The 14,607-nt window shown below is 38.4% G+C and overlaps 1 long non-coding RNA gene across 1 annotated transcript; it reads left to right on the top strand.

Moving 5' to 3' along the window:
- The first annotated feature begins 13,690 nt into the window (after positions 1-13,690).
- LOC138881987 (uncharacterized) lies at positions 13,691-14,319 on the top strand. Its single transcript, XR_011403418.1, has 2 exons — positions 13,691-13,783; positions 13,901-14,319. It is a non-coding gene; the product is annotated as an uncharacterized lncRNA (long non-coding RNA).
- Positions 14,320-14,607: the final 288 nt, after the last annotated feature.

Here is a 14,607-nt window from a genome sequence, read left to right as displayed (position 1 = left end):
ACGTCACCAGGTGACCAAAGTAAGTTGGCTCTAGAGTCTGCAGAAAGTAGTCCACCATTTCCCCTCTCTCATCAGAGGATCAACTCTTGCTGCCTGTTCTCTCCACCGGAACCCAAATTCTCTAAAGCTCTCTCCCGGCTTCTTCTCAAGTTTCAGCAATGTGAGACGGTCAGAGACGATCTCAAGGTTGTACTAAAAGTGACCTGCAAATGCTTGTGCTAAATCGTCCCAGGTGTACCACCTACTCGGATCCTGTCTTGTGTACCATTCCAGTGCAGACCCACTTAGACTTTGACCAAAGTAAGCTATTAGCAACTCATCTTTATCACCTGCTCCTCTCATCTTGCTGCAAAACCCTCGCAGATGTGCCATTGGATCACCGTGCCCCTCGTATAGATCAAACTTTGGCATCTTGAACCCTGCCGACAATTGAATGTCTGGGAATGGGCACAGATCTTTGTAGGCCACACTGACTTGGTTGCCTAACCCATGGATATTCCTGAAGGACTACTCCAGGCTTTTAAACTTTCAAAGCACTTCGTCTTGCTCTAGGCTCTTAGCCGGCTTTTTAGTCTCTACCGGAATCTCGAAGTGAGTATTATAAGTATGAGGCTCGGGTGCTTTGAAGGTTGGTTCAGGGGGTAATATTGGTTATCGTGAGCTTGAAACAACGGCTCGCTGGATGATCTTTGCAGCGTGGCTGGTGGAGTTGCCACGAAAATAGGAACATTTGGTGGGGGAGGGTTCTGATTGGGTTGTGAAGCTTGGGGATCATAGGCATTTCTTCCCTGATAGTATTGGTGATTGGGGAAGCTTGTCGAAGGGCCGGGGGGAGGGTATTCCGACGTGTGTCCTGGTGGGAGAGTGGGAATAACGGGAGGGTTAGGCACTTTTTGCACCCTGGCTAAGGCCAACTGCATTTCTTTCATCTCCTGTCTCATCTTATCCATTTCCTCTTTCAACATTTGATTCTCCGTCCTTTCATCCTCGACACTTTGGTCTGAACTAGTCATGCTTTTTAGTACGGACCCTTTGGATCTTGTTTGGTAATGGTAATCTGCCAGAACGTTCTAACAAACTAACTGGTTCGAAATTTCTGGATAAACAACAAACTTGTTAGCGTTAGAGTTTTAACACATATTGCAATTTCACGTTGGGGGATGCAATGTTCCTAGGCAGTTTAACCATTTCTAACATGTCTTTGCTTTGACTGCATGCGTTATTCCGGCTTACTTTGTTTGCGCCTCGTTTAAGTGTTTCTGAAACTTTCTTTATCTCTCTTTTTATTTCTTTCTTTTCCTTCCTTCACTTTGCCTTTTCTCTTTTTCTTTTTAGTGGTGGTCGAATCTTATGTGGATTGCCTACGTATCATATCCTCGCATGAATCAGACCGGGCGTAGTTCTGCCCTATAAGTGCGAAAAGCAAAAAGATAATTTTTGGAAATTTTCGATTTTTCATTAATAAACATTCTATTACAAACTAGACGCTTCTTAGAAAGGAAAATAACAGACTCGAAACCAAACCAAGTACGAACTCAATAACTACTGACATACTCTGATGCGAAATAAAGACAGACTCTAATAGACAACAGACTCTAAGAGAAAGAAAATGCAGATTCAAACTATGAACACATTAAGGTTTTAAATTTGGGTGCCCGCAGGGCGTCATTCGGCCTTGTCGCAGGTTTAGGTGTAAGGTTCCTTTCCAGCTGCTCCAATTCATGCATGATTTTCTTCACAAATATCATCACCGCCGAGAAGAAGGTAGTACGGGTCATCTTTTCACACTCCCGACATTTCTTGGTGATAGCACGAGCAATAGTCAGAATCTTGTTCCTGGTTCGGTCTTTCTCTAGGAGTAGGCGTTCTATCTAATCCCCTCTAGCCTTCAAAACCCAAGAATCATGCAGATGTTGTTTTCGTAACTGCTGTATTTCATCTTCCATCGAGGTCATTAGATTACAGCAGTGTTTACTCTCGGTTTCAAAAGCCTTGGCTTGTTGAGCCGCTTTGCTCTCTAGGGTGGTCACCTTCCTTTTTAGACTGACAATGGTCTTTTCATAATCTTTCCTTACCTACTATAAGTACTGTGTGCGCTCTTTCGTTCTTTTTCCCATTGTGCCTGGAGTTGTGCTATGGTATCCTCAGATTTCTTCAAATCATCCCGGCACTCACCGATTTCCTTTTTTTAACCCTTTTATTAACCGCTCATCCGACCGACTCCTTTGTTATTTGTCAGTATCTCTCCTCATCTGTCGGATTTGGGCTTTCAGCGCTTCGTTTTCTTGGGCCAATTTGCTCTTTTCTTCCCAGTCGGTATCAACTTGCAGACTATTTTCAAATTCCAGGTCTCTAATCTGTTGCCTCAGCCTGCCTATTTCTGTCCTGTAACTCTCTTCTTTAGCCAACCAATCCCACTGTTCTTGCGACGCCTGGACGAACTCCTGGAGATGGGGCTTTTTGGCCGGTCTCCCAAACTCGATTTCTTTCCCAAACCAAGCAAGGTATCCCGTCGAAACTTCACCCTTGGACCGATCGCGTACACATGTATTGGGTGTTAAGTATTGACACTCGCTCCAAATTTGTCGGACTGCTGCTTCAGGAAACTGTCCGTTGGGCCCGATCTCGACTACTTGGCCACTAAGATCTTCATCTTTCGAAACTATTTGGCATCTCCCCAACTGTCTCAAGACTCGATACGGGGCATAGGGCTGAATACTCCGGAGTCCCATCAAAAGAAAATGGGGTCCAATGGCTGACATATATATGATTTCATCCACAGGCAACCATCCTAGTGTCCACTGGATTTGGCTAGCGGTGAGGGTTCGAAAGAATGATGTCCACGCCGTAACTCCCTCGGGTAGACCGACCCCCTTGATTCTGGTGTAGAACTCTTCTATGCAAGTTTTCTTCGAGGAACCATAACTCAAGAGCTGGGAACGGTGGCAGAGATGCTCAGTTATCCATATTTGTAGCAACAAGTTACATCCCTCGAAAAAGTTCCCTCTGGCTTTGCAGGCTGTGAGAGCTCGGAAGATATCAGATACTATCATAGGCACAAGAGTGCTTTCATCTTGAATGAGCAAGGTACTGACGACCCCGGCTATTTTCAGATCAATGTTTCCGTCTTTCCTTGGAAATACCAAAAGGCCCAAAAAGGTTATCATAAAAGACACTCGTCTATGCTCGTCCCATTTCTCGCGGTTACTTTTTCTGCATAACTTGTTACCCGGGTTGTTGAATCCTCCGACATGACCATATCTGTTGTATATGAAGCGCGAATTACAAAAACCTACGGCCAAATCTGGGTTATGGACCGTCCTGGGTATCTTTAACGAATCTAAAAACCGATGCACAGTGACAGCTCTTGGAGCAACCAGGTATTTTTGCCTCAACGGAACTTCAGCATTTCCGATGTACCCGGCTATTTCCTCCAAAGTCGGAGTGAGTTCGAAATCGGAGAAGTGGAAGACATTGTGTGCCGGATCCCAGCAGGTGACCAAAGCTCTTATAATATATCCCCTCGAGGCTGGATTTCCAATAAACCCGTAAGACCTTTTAGATATTTCTTGACCTCATCTTGCCCTTCACCACCCAAATCATCCCACCATAGCCGCAACTTGAAAGGGATTTTAGTCATTATTGAAAAAGGTTCATTTTGCATCGTGCTCATCCTGCACATTTATTAAGGTGACTAAGAAATAAAATTTATTTGACTAAACAAATTGACTATTTTTAATTTCTCATAGATTAAAAGGAAGATCCGGCTCCGCACACGGCTTTTCAGTACTTCGGGAATGAAGATTTTAAAGCTGGGTGAGTCAACTGATCAAAAATCCAAAAATGACTAAAAGTGGCCGTTTATGTAAAGTCAACCTTATGGCGTCCCTTTCGGGAACATTCGGCTATTTTTGCCAAAAACGACATCACCCGACTTATTTATGTTGACAATAAAAAATTGACATTTTTGGTTATTTTTGTAAAAGAGGAGGTCGGACCTGATGAGGGTTGCCTACGTATCCCGAACCCTATGAGAATCAAACCAGCGTAGTTCGGGTTGATAAAATAAACTTCTTTTTAAAACCAGACTCTTTTCATTGGCAAATAAAACTATATTTTTTTTCTTTTTTTTCCCACTTTCTCAAAAATTCAGCAGAGTTTCGACACTATTTGGACATTGGTTTTTTTCAAAAACAGACGATTAACTCTCCTTAACCCTCATACCGCTATTTCGTTTTCCTTAAAAAGTCGGTCAGCATGCAAGTCCGAAGCAAGTAAATGCACAAGTAGAAGCAAGTAAGATGCATCAGGATGGTCATTTTCATTTTTTGGTACACCTGTCCTAGACAGACCCAACCCCTATGTTGAGCCTCCAAAGTCAAATGCACGTGATGCAAACAAACGTTCCTACTAGGGATCCGGCATGTAGCTGAGTTATTCTAGGTTCATACCCTGGGTATCTATTCTAGACTGTGTACCCGAGCGGACAACTCGAGTCGAGGAGGGGGCTACGTACCGGGAACCAAAAGGCCATCCGGCTTAGTAACTTGTCCGACCTCTTTCTTATTTCAGGTATGACACTAACAGAATAGGGAGTCTCAACCAGCAAGCACATCCCCGAAGGTAAGAAGAGAAGGGTTTCAGCACAGTTTATATACAGTTCAGATAATATCAAAGTGGTAAAACCAGCATTTAGCACATTAGGCCCAAACATGTAACAAAAATCAGATAAATCCAAATATAACAATTTATCTAAGCTCGAATTCTAAACCCTGAACCAGAGATTCTAGGTTCGTTATGATCCCCAACAGAGTCGCCGGAGCTGTCACAACTCCTTTTTCACCTGCGCCCGCTAAGGCGCAGAGAGAGTTTTTCCAATTAAAGGACAATCGAAACGAGATTTATTATTTAATTCAGAGTCACCACTTGGGAGATTTATGGTGTCCCAAGTCACCGGTTGAATCCCGAATAGAGGAAAAGATTGACTCTGTATTATAGTCCGCGAACCAGAAATCCGAGTAAGGAATTCTGTTAACCCGGGAGAAGGTGTTAGGCATTCCCGAGTTCCGTGGTTCTAGCACGATCGTTCAACTGTCATATTTGGCTTATTTATCTGGTTTTAATACATGTTGAACCAGTGTGCAAATTTTAACTGTGTACCACTTTTATTATTATTATTATTATTATTTATCGAGAATTGCAACATCGTGAAAATATATCTCGAACCACGTCACATCAATGCACCCGTGTTTATTGACACATTTCAACTCTGTTGAGATTTGGATTTGGGTCACATAAATGTGCACCCGAGTTTAAGAAGATAACATTTATTAAATACGCGCCTAAAGCGACTAGCGTATCATTATTTTGGGTAGGGCCGTGAAATTTTGCTAAACGGCCCATCCCGAAGTCTAAGTAATTTTACTAACACGTATAGAGGGCCCCGCAGCTTGTGTATTTTTGTTTGCCGAGGCTCGTCTCATATTTTTAAAAGAAATTTGCAACGTCGTGGAAATGCATCTCGAACCACGTCACGATTAATGTACCCGTGATTAGCGACACATTTCGACTTCGTTGAGATTTGGATTTGGGTCACATAAATGCACACCCGAGTTTAGGGAGGTAATGTTATTAAGATACGCACCTAAAGAGACTAATGCATTGTTATTTTGGACGAGGCCGTGAAATTCGCTAAACGTCCCGAAGTCTAAGTATTTAATATATTCATTTAACGAGGGCCCCACCATTTATGTGTTTATTCAGCGAGGCTCATCTCATTTTACTATCTTTAAAGGGCAAACCTAAAGTAATCTATAGTGTTCTACTTAGTTTGTTTCTGAAATAAAAGGAGGAATCCTAGTTAATTATATGGTTTAAGAGCTATTATAATTGGGTCATGAACACCGTCCGTTTAAAATCAGAACCTAAGTACGCGGACGGGCATGGCTGTTCACCAACCTAATAGCGACTATCAGCAATTACTTGATTTTTACAAAGTAAGTAGTTCAACTTTATATAACCATGGCAAATGGTATTACTTTCATGCCGTCCTTATGATTAATATACTGAAATGACCTAGAATGTTAAAATCTTACATGTCTACCATTATTTCAAAATTAACTACAAGCCATATCATTAACAATTGAGAATCAGATTTTTACTACTAACTATCACAAACCTCTCATGCTAAACTATCATAAGCCCAATATCAGATTTAACTACAACACGAATTAAGGAGTAAACCAGATTAAAACTGGTGTTTCAATTCTTCTCACAAATCAAATGAGTTAACAATCCTACACGACCTCAAACAGTCCAATTATACAAGTGATATGAAATTTAAATAAACATAATTACACTACACTTTTGAACTAAAACAAGACATGAGAAGTCAGAAATCATCTCAAGCAACATTTCATTTTATGTCCACAAGCTTGAAGGTTCCAGGATATGTACCTGGATGTTTGAAATATAAGAAGCAAAGGAAGAAGAAGAAATCAGCAGCAGCAGAATGCGACCAGCAATACAACAGCAGTTCACAACAGCAATGCACCAAAAGATAACCAACAGCGACTCAGGAAAAACCAGTTAAAATTCCCAGCAATACCAACAACAACACAAACAACTAGTAACTGACCCCAAACAGCTTGACAACAACAAATATCAGTCAAAACACAAGCAGAAACACCCCTAGAATTCAGTAATCAAGAGAAAACTCGAAAATACAACTCCACAGTCAAGCTGGAGCTCTTTTCAGTCTCAATGGAATAGTACTAGTTGAACTAGGATTACTCTTAAGACTCTTCTAGTTTTTTAGAATGTTCAATACCCTCAAGGTTTTCAGAATGTTCTCCTCTTAAGGTCTGCCCAAAAGAAACAGCCAGACCAGACTAATAAAGCCTAAAGAGAACTGATTTTCTGCTCCAAAAAACCAGCCCCTCTCTCTGTGTAAAAACCCACTCCCCTTCTGTCTAAAAATGACTCTATATATAACCCCCAAAGTAGGCCTGCCCCCTCCACTCTCAAAAGCACTTTAGGCAGAATTTTTAAACTAATTCTGCCTATCATCTCTCAAACCCCACTATATTATGTTTTCCCTCCATTTAATTCATTTGTTCCCCACTACTCTTGTCTTTTCTTTATTTAAATTCAAATAGGTATGGACACCTATTTCTTAATCCATTTCCTTTAAACCTTCCCCCACCATTATGTTTTGTTCCCCATTAACACTAAATAATTACATTAGTTTAATGGTACTTTAGTACCCTACTGCCAGCCCACTTAAACTAGGCATTTTTAAACTTTTCAATTCCCAAATTACCCTCCTAAAGCCCCTGAAATTACTGTCCTACCCAATCCCTTTAATTGGTAACAACCCCAAACAGCTATAACCAATTCAAACTATCAAATTCCTAACAACTGACTACTAACTCAACTGGACAGATTACAAAACTTCAAATTTTGAAAAACCAATAGACTCCCTGATAACCAACTAGATAAGTAACCAACAGCATGAATTGCAAACAAAGGGAATCACACACTATAGAATAAGTTTTAATTCACAACAATTGGCTAAACCCAACTACTATCAACATGTGACTGCAATTAGAGATGAGGCAAAGCAAGTGTCATGAAATGAAACCTGATTAATAACACGAGTCTAGGCTCAAACAATCATGAACCATTTCCTAAGCATTAGGTCTATTGCACAGGCTAACATTACTGATTAAGGGATCACAATGACAACATAATTGGTAGCCTGAACTTGAACAAACTAAACAGACACAAATTAAACTAGTTCTTGACAAATTCAACTCGCAAACTGACCCAAGTTCGGACCTTAGACTATTGACCATGATTTAAACGGGAAATTCATGGCAATTTACAGAAGGGGAAAGGACAAAGTAAACAAACAGAACTGCAAGAGTGAACAATCAAATTGGATGTAAAAGACTTACCCGAATCACAATTTGATAAAAAACTCGAGGCTCTTCCCATTTTCAAGCCGAGACGGACTTTAACCATGTGTTTTCGAAGGAAAACAGCATGGCTAAAGTCAGTCTCTGGATTAAAATTCATGGAACCTGGCCTACCTAACTTCGATCTGGAATCCGAGCTACCCCACGATGATTTGAAAAGAGTCGATCAGGGATTCATGGTGAAGAGGTCCAGGAGATCACAGGGTGTGAATTTGGTGGAATTTGAACGGATTAGGGTTTGGGTCGATTCCTTTGATTTAAGATTCGAGGAGCTCGGGGGTGATTCAAAGCAAACTGAGCGTGGGACTGGAACGAGGAAGTCTTGGGGAAGCTATGGTGTGAAATTGGAGGCTATTGGACGAGATAGGGTTCTGGCCTGATTTTCGATCTAATATTCGAAGCACACGGCTGTGATTCGAGGGATAAGAGTTAGGGATTCAGAATGGGGAGGTCGAAGGAAATCAGTGGTGAAAAGATGGGGTCGTTTGGACCACCGGAACTGCCCTGAGGCGATTTCCGGTGGGCGGTGCACGATGGCAAGAGGCGGGGATCTGTTTGGTCTTTGAAGCTCAGAGACGAAGAGGTGAGGGGGGGTTTGGTTTAAGGGGCAGGGTAAGATTTAGGAATATATACCATGTGGGGAATTTAATCCCGGCCGTTAGATCAATTAAGATCAATGGCCAGGATCAAAGAAATTAACCCATACGACGTCGTTTGGTTTAAGTGGGGGGGGGGAGGTCGGTTTGAACTGGGGAACGGGTCGGGCCAGGGAATGGGTAAGGGAGATTGAATCTCAGCTGTTGGATCGATTTAATCCAACAACCTTGATTAAGAGTGACCAAACGACGTCGTTTTAAGACGTCTTTGGCCAGGCCAACTGGACCTGGTTCATGGGTGATTTGAGCCTGATTTTTGCATTGAAATTGGCCCAATTTTCACTATTTTCTTCTTTTTCTTCTTTTTCTTTTAATTCCTTTTCAACTAAAAATCCTAATTAAATTATAAAATTGACAATTTAACTAAAACATTAACTCTTAATAATAGCTATCACACGAAATTAAACATCAAATAAAGATAAAATCACACAATTCAGACATTAAATGCAAGAATGCAAGGTACATATTTTTTGTGATTTTTCCATTTTGTAAAACAAACTTGTTTGTTTAATTAATTCCTAAATTGTAAAATTAAATCCTAAATGCACATGCAACACATATTTTTGTATTTTTCTTAATTAAAGTAGAAATAAACATGCACAGACAAAAATACAAATAAATCACGAACCACACAAAACCATTTTTATTTTAAATTTTTGGGAGTAGTTCTCATAGAGCAAAAATCACGTGCTCACAGTTGTTGCCTGTTTGTTCTCCATTTCTACCCTTTCTATCACCATGTTTTGTTTCTTCTCTTTGTTTCTGTACTTTACTGCTCAGCTCCTCTCTAATATGTTTTCTACATTCCTTCAATTCACGCCCATAGTTTTTGCATTTTGTGCACAACATCGATTTCCATTCAAATTCAACCTCTTGTTCTACAATCTGACCATGTTCATTTTCAAACATCACTGTATCAGGGAATGCCATATTGATTGGTACTTCTACCAATACTCTAGCATAGGTCATTCTCTCCTTCATAGTAGTAGCCTTGTCTGCCTTCAATGGATTCCCTACCATTCCAGCTATCTTAGCCAACACTTGTTTTCCCCAATGCTTCACATTTAAACCTGGAAGTCTGATCCACACTGGTATATTATCCATGATCTCCTTCTTCAATTCAATATTCTGCTGCCATGGCTTTACAATAACTGACTTTCTATCGAACATCTGGACTCCTTTCTCTACCACTTTCATTCTACTTTCAGCCGTATGAAATCTGACTAGAAACACACCTCTTTGAACTTGTGCTACTAAGTCTATTCCCCATTTCCCCCAAATTCTGTTAAAATATCCTTCCATAACACTTTGCGGTGGATTTGAACCCAAAACATAGCATACTACTCCAGTTTTCCAGAATTCTACCTCCTCATGAATATCTTCTGCCGTAATTTTCACATTGCTATTTTTTGGTGATTCTCTTTTCAGATCCTCACCTTCATCTAATGGAACAATAACTACTATTCTGCTCCACGATCTCTACTCTTGTGTTTGTGTCTCATTTACTATTGCTTCTTCCTCCACCTTATCCGCCCAGGATCGTTTACTTGCACCATTCCCTTGTATGATTTCAATTTGTGTCCTCATCGGTGTAACTACTGGTGTAGTCACTGTTAATCGCTCCATCTCCAATGGTATTATACCTGTAATTGCATTTAAATTCCTCTGTTTCTTCGAGTCCTCAGTCCTAGGAATACCTTTTCCTCCATGATTTTGATTTGAACTGGTCATCTGATTGCTTTGCCCTCTCCCTCCTGCCTTCGATTTCCTACCCATTTTCAGCTTTAGCTGAGAGGAACTCTCATTCTAGAGAGAGAAAGTAATACCGACTTGATTCTTTTTTTCAATTAATAAAGTTTTTGCCAATTCAAACTAAGACAATGTAAACAGAGGGAGTATATTGGATTTGCGTAAATCTAAAAGTAGGCATGTGCGTATTGTGTACATCCACGTTGAGGTTTCCTCTTTACTTCCAAGTGGAAGTTAGTTGAAAGTGATATAACTGTAAAAACTTGATCGACCGAATAAATACATCAAAATAATAAATGCAAGATATATGTATATTTTTACTTGAATTTTTTACTATTAAAATTAAATTATTTAGTTTGATATAAACACGTGATACAAATGAATATTTACCGCGACACATGTATCATAACCGATCCATTCCGAATGTCATCATTTCTTTGGGCGGTGAGCAATGACCTATTTCCTAAGCAATTTAACTAAGCTAGTTCTCTCTGAATTTACTTTTCACCGTGAATTAAAAATTTTAGGTTAGAGCCGTAGCAATTAATGAAGAAACTTATGATAGAAAGTGTTTTCCTTTTAGTGAATTCTATGAAGTATGTCAACCGTAGAAGAATCGAGTAAAATGGAGGGATTTGTTAATGGCCGCTTAGGACTTCTAGATTTTTCTCATCAGATAGTAACAAAGAGAACATGAGAAAATATAACTGAATAGTGCATGGCCTGCCTAATACAACTAGGCCCTTATGTGTTTATATCAACCCGATAACCCGGTCTAGAGGAAATAAAAAGGAATAATTTGTTGTTTGATTCCCAGCTTCTACTTAAAATTTTATTGTTTTAGGGATTGCCATCAATAATTATTGAGAACTGGATATCATTCTTCCACGTTCCAGTTAACTGTATTTGTTTAGTGATGACGACTATTGAAAATCGTATTTTAATTGTAAACGAATTTTTCACCAAAGATGTTTTACAAAAATAAGTTTAAAAATCGCAAGATTTTACATTAATGCTAAATATTTAAAAGAATTGTTACAAAAAAAAATACAAATAGGGGAATTATGCGTCAAGAAACTCGATGGGTTTGTATAGGGTTTAGGTTTTAGGGTTGGGTATTTCGTATTTTTTTAATTCGTCTAATTTTCCTGACAGTGTTTGATAAAAAAAAAAAAAATCTAAACATAAAAGAGAACATTCGCGCATGATCTTGATACACATAAAATACCAAAATATCCTTGTTACCATACAACTTGTTCTTTTCGCATTTAATGTATATTCCTGCAGCAACTCATATCAATTCATATTAAGTCATGAGAATTAGTAATAAGATATCTCCTGTCTTTTTGTATTACAAATTAGTTCATCCTTAATCAATTAACATTATTTTCTATGTATGTAATGTAACTTTGACCTATTCTTAATTTGGTATTATTTATAAATAAAACATAGCTAATGCTTGACTATTACTCGCAAAATAAATGCTCTAATTAAACGTTTCAACATCGTTTTGTTAATTACTTTAAAGATCTGATTTATCATGAGGTCTTCTCATATATTGTTTCTTTGTAATTATTTATCTGTTTCTGACAATTATTGCTGAAAGCAGACAAATAAATCTTATCTCTTCTGTCTATTTTTCTTTCAGAAATTCGAACTTTTAGGTGTCCTATCATTAATTAAGTTTGGTGGCTTATTTAATAAAATCGAGCCCCCTTGGAGCTTTTATATTTTAAATATTACAAGGGAATTAAGAAAACAAGTTTATTCTAGTTTACACAGAAAGAGAAATATATTTACTTTTACTCATAAACTACAAAAGTTGTTTTTCTTTTAGAAAGGTTGGAAAATTGTCTGGAAAGTGAATCCTGAGGCAGATTTTATGAAGAAAATAATACATACAATAACAGTACCATCAAACACAAACCAAAGAAATAATAACAGTATCATAAGAATTAGAAAATTATTGAAATGCAATAACAAAACCAGAAATAAGGCATGATGCTATGAAAAACGGAAGGATAGTGTGCACAACATTAACCACTAGCAGTTTAGGACCAACCCTATCAAACTAGCCTCACCCTCGAACTCAACACCTCCTAATCTATAACCCTAATGCTCGACCTCCACACCTTCCTATCAAGGGACATGTCCCCGAAAATTTGCAGCCACGCCATGTCCAGCTTGATCACCTCTCCGCAATACTTCTTAAGCCGCACTCTACCTCTTCTCGTACCCGCAAAGGCCAACCGCTCGCACCTCCTCACCGGAGCATCAAGGCTCCTCCTCCGCACTTTCCCCAACCATTTGATCAGTCTCGCTTCCCGCATCTTGTCATTCATAGGAGCCACACCCACCTTTTTCCTAAATATCTTCATTCCTAATCTTATCCATCCTATTATGCCCGCACATCCACCTCAACATCCTCATTTCTGCTACTTCCATCTTCTGGATATGAGCGTTCTTAACCGGCCAATACTCTGTCCCATACAACATGACCGGTCCAACCACCGCTCTATAACATTTACCTTTGAATATCAATGGCACTTTTTTGATGGGTCAAAGGCTTTTAGTCATGGGAAGCAGAGAAAAATAACTAATACAGAATGAATTTGAGTTATATATATATTGATGGTGTAAAAAATTATTTACATAATCAGATAAATAATTTATAAAGTAATAAAAGGTAAATATTCGTGATGAGCATTAATTGACAATCCAATAAAAATAGTAACTAATCTAATAGAAATAGTACTTAATTGACAACTTAAACTAGTGTGATAATGTAAAAGAATCATTGCAGTTTTAATGCATCCTTTCTGGTTTATATGAACCTTTTCTATTTCGAGATTTAAACCATGTAAGCATAGACCAACATTTGAAATTCGTTTTTCATCAAATTGACATGAGAAAAATTGTAACTTAAAGTGCTTTTCATATAATTTTTAAGTATCTAGCTATATTTTAACTTTGAAATATCGAATTAATCTAATCTAATTTAGCTTTAAAGATTAATCAAACTGACTCTTGAAAGCGAGAAGATTCACATAATCTAGAACAAAGAGGGTATAACTTAAGTCCATTTGTAATTGCAGGCTGTCACATATAGATGAATTTTCTTTTATTATGAAATATATAAGAAGTCTACATCACTATGATCTGGGAGGATAAAATATGGACCATACACATTTATGAATAAAGAAACGAAATAGTTTAAAATATGTATAGAAAGGCGAGTCAAGTCTGTCTATAAATAGCGTCCCTTTGCAGAGAAATTTAAGTGAGCAAGTTTGAGAATAAACAAGTATCCTTCCTCTCAGAAAAAATAAAAAGTTGAAACAATGGCTGTCTCTTCTTCACCAAAATTGATTTTGCTTTTGGTCACTCTCATGGCTACTGGTTAATGACTATCTCCTTCCCTCATTTCGTTTGATCGTTTCTATATTGAAAGTACAAGTTAGATCTAACATATAGGAGTATGACATTAATTATACTTTATGTTTTGCATGCATGCAGCTCATCTGATGACTTGGCCTCAAGTAAACGCCGTGAGAGAAATTGGTGAAGAATTAAGAGGAATGCAATTACTGTACCCTCATGATCTAAATGGTGTTACTTGTGCGAGACGATGCAACTACGATGAAGACTGCAATGATGGTTGGGTTTGCAACAAATGTAGATGGGATGTTATAACTAGTAAATACATCTGTGGCCCTTTCAATTCACTTCCCTCTGCACCTATATATTAATATGGGATGCAATAAGTTGGTACGTTGCATGCAATAATATTATACTATTATATTGCATGCTTTAAATAAATAAAAGTTCTAAATCTATGGCTAGTTGTGCATGCAGTCTAGCCAGATTGCGTGTACATGCTAGAATATTGTAAAATGGTTCCACTTTTCATCTGTGAAAATCAGTGGACTGGCTGCTATCTTTGTGTAATATTGTTGGTTGTGCTAATAAACATTAGTGTGAAATGTGTGTTTTATTATGATAGGTATTCTATTTATCATAGCTATTGTGGTAAAATTCAATGGAATTTTTGAATTGAAAGATAGGTTACTACTTATATCAACACGTACAGAAAACAGTGGAGGTGGATATAAACCTAATTTCCTCCTAATCCAAAACTGTTCAGATTGGTCAATGGAAGATTACTATAGAGCAGATCGTGGCGGATCCAGAATTTTAGATTTATGGGTTTCTATAAAAATTTT

Source organism: Nicotiana sylvestris, chromosome 11 (assembly GCF_000393655.2).
Source record: "Nicotiana sylvestris chromosome 11, ASM39365v2, whole genome shotgun sequence".
NCBI classification, from domain to species: domain Eukaryota; kingdom Viridiplantae; phylum Streptophyta; class Magnoliopsida; order Solanales; family Solanaceae; genus Nicotiana; species Nicotiana sylvestris.
Note: the sequence above shows the minus strand (reverse complement) of the source record. Positions and strands in the feature narration are given on the sequence as shown.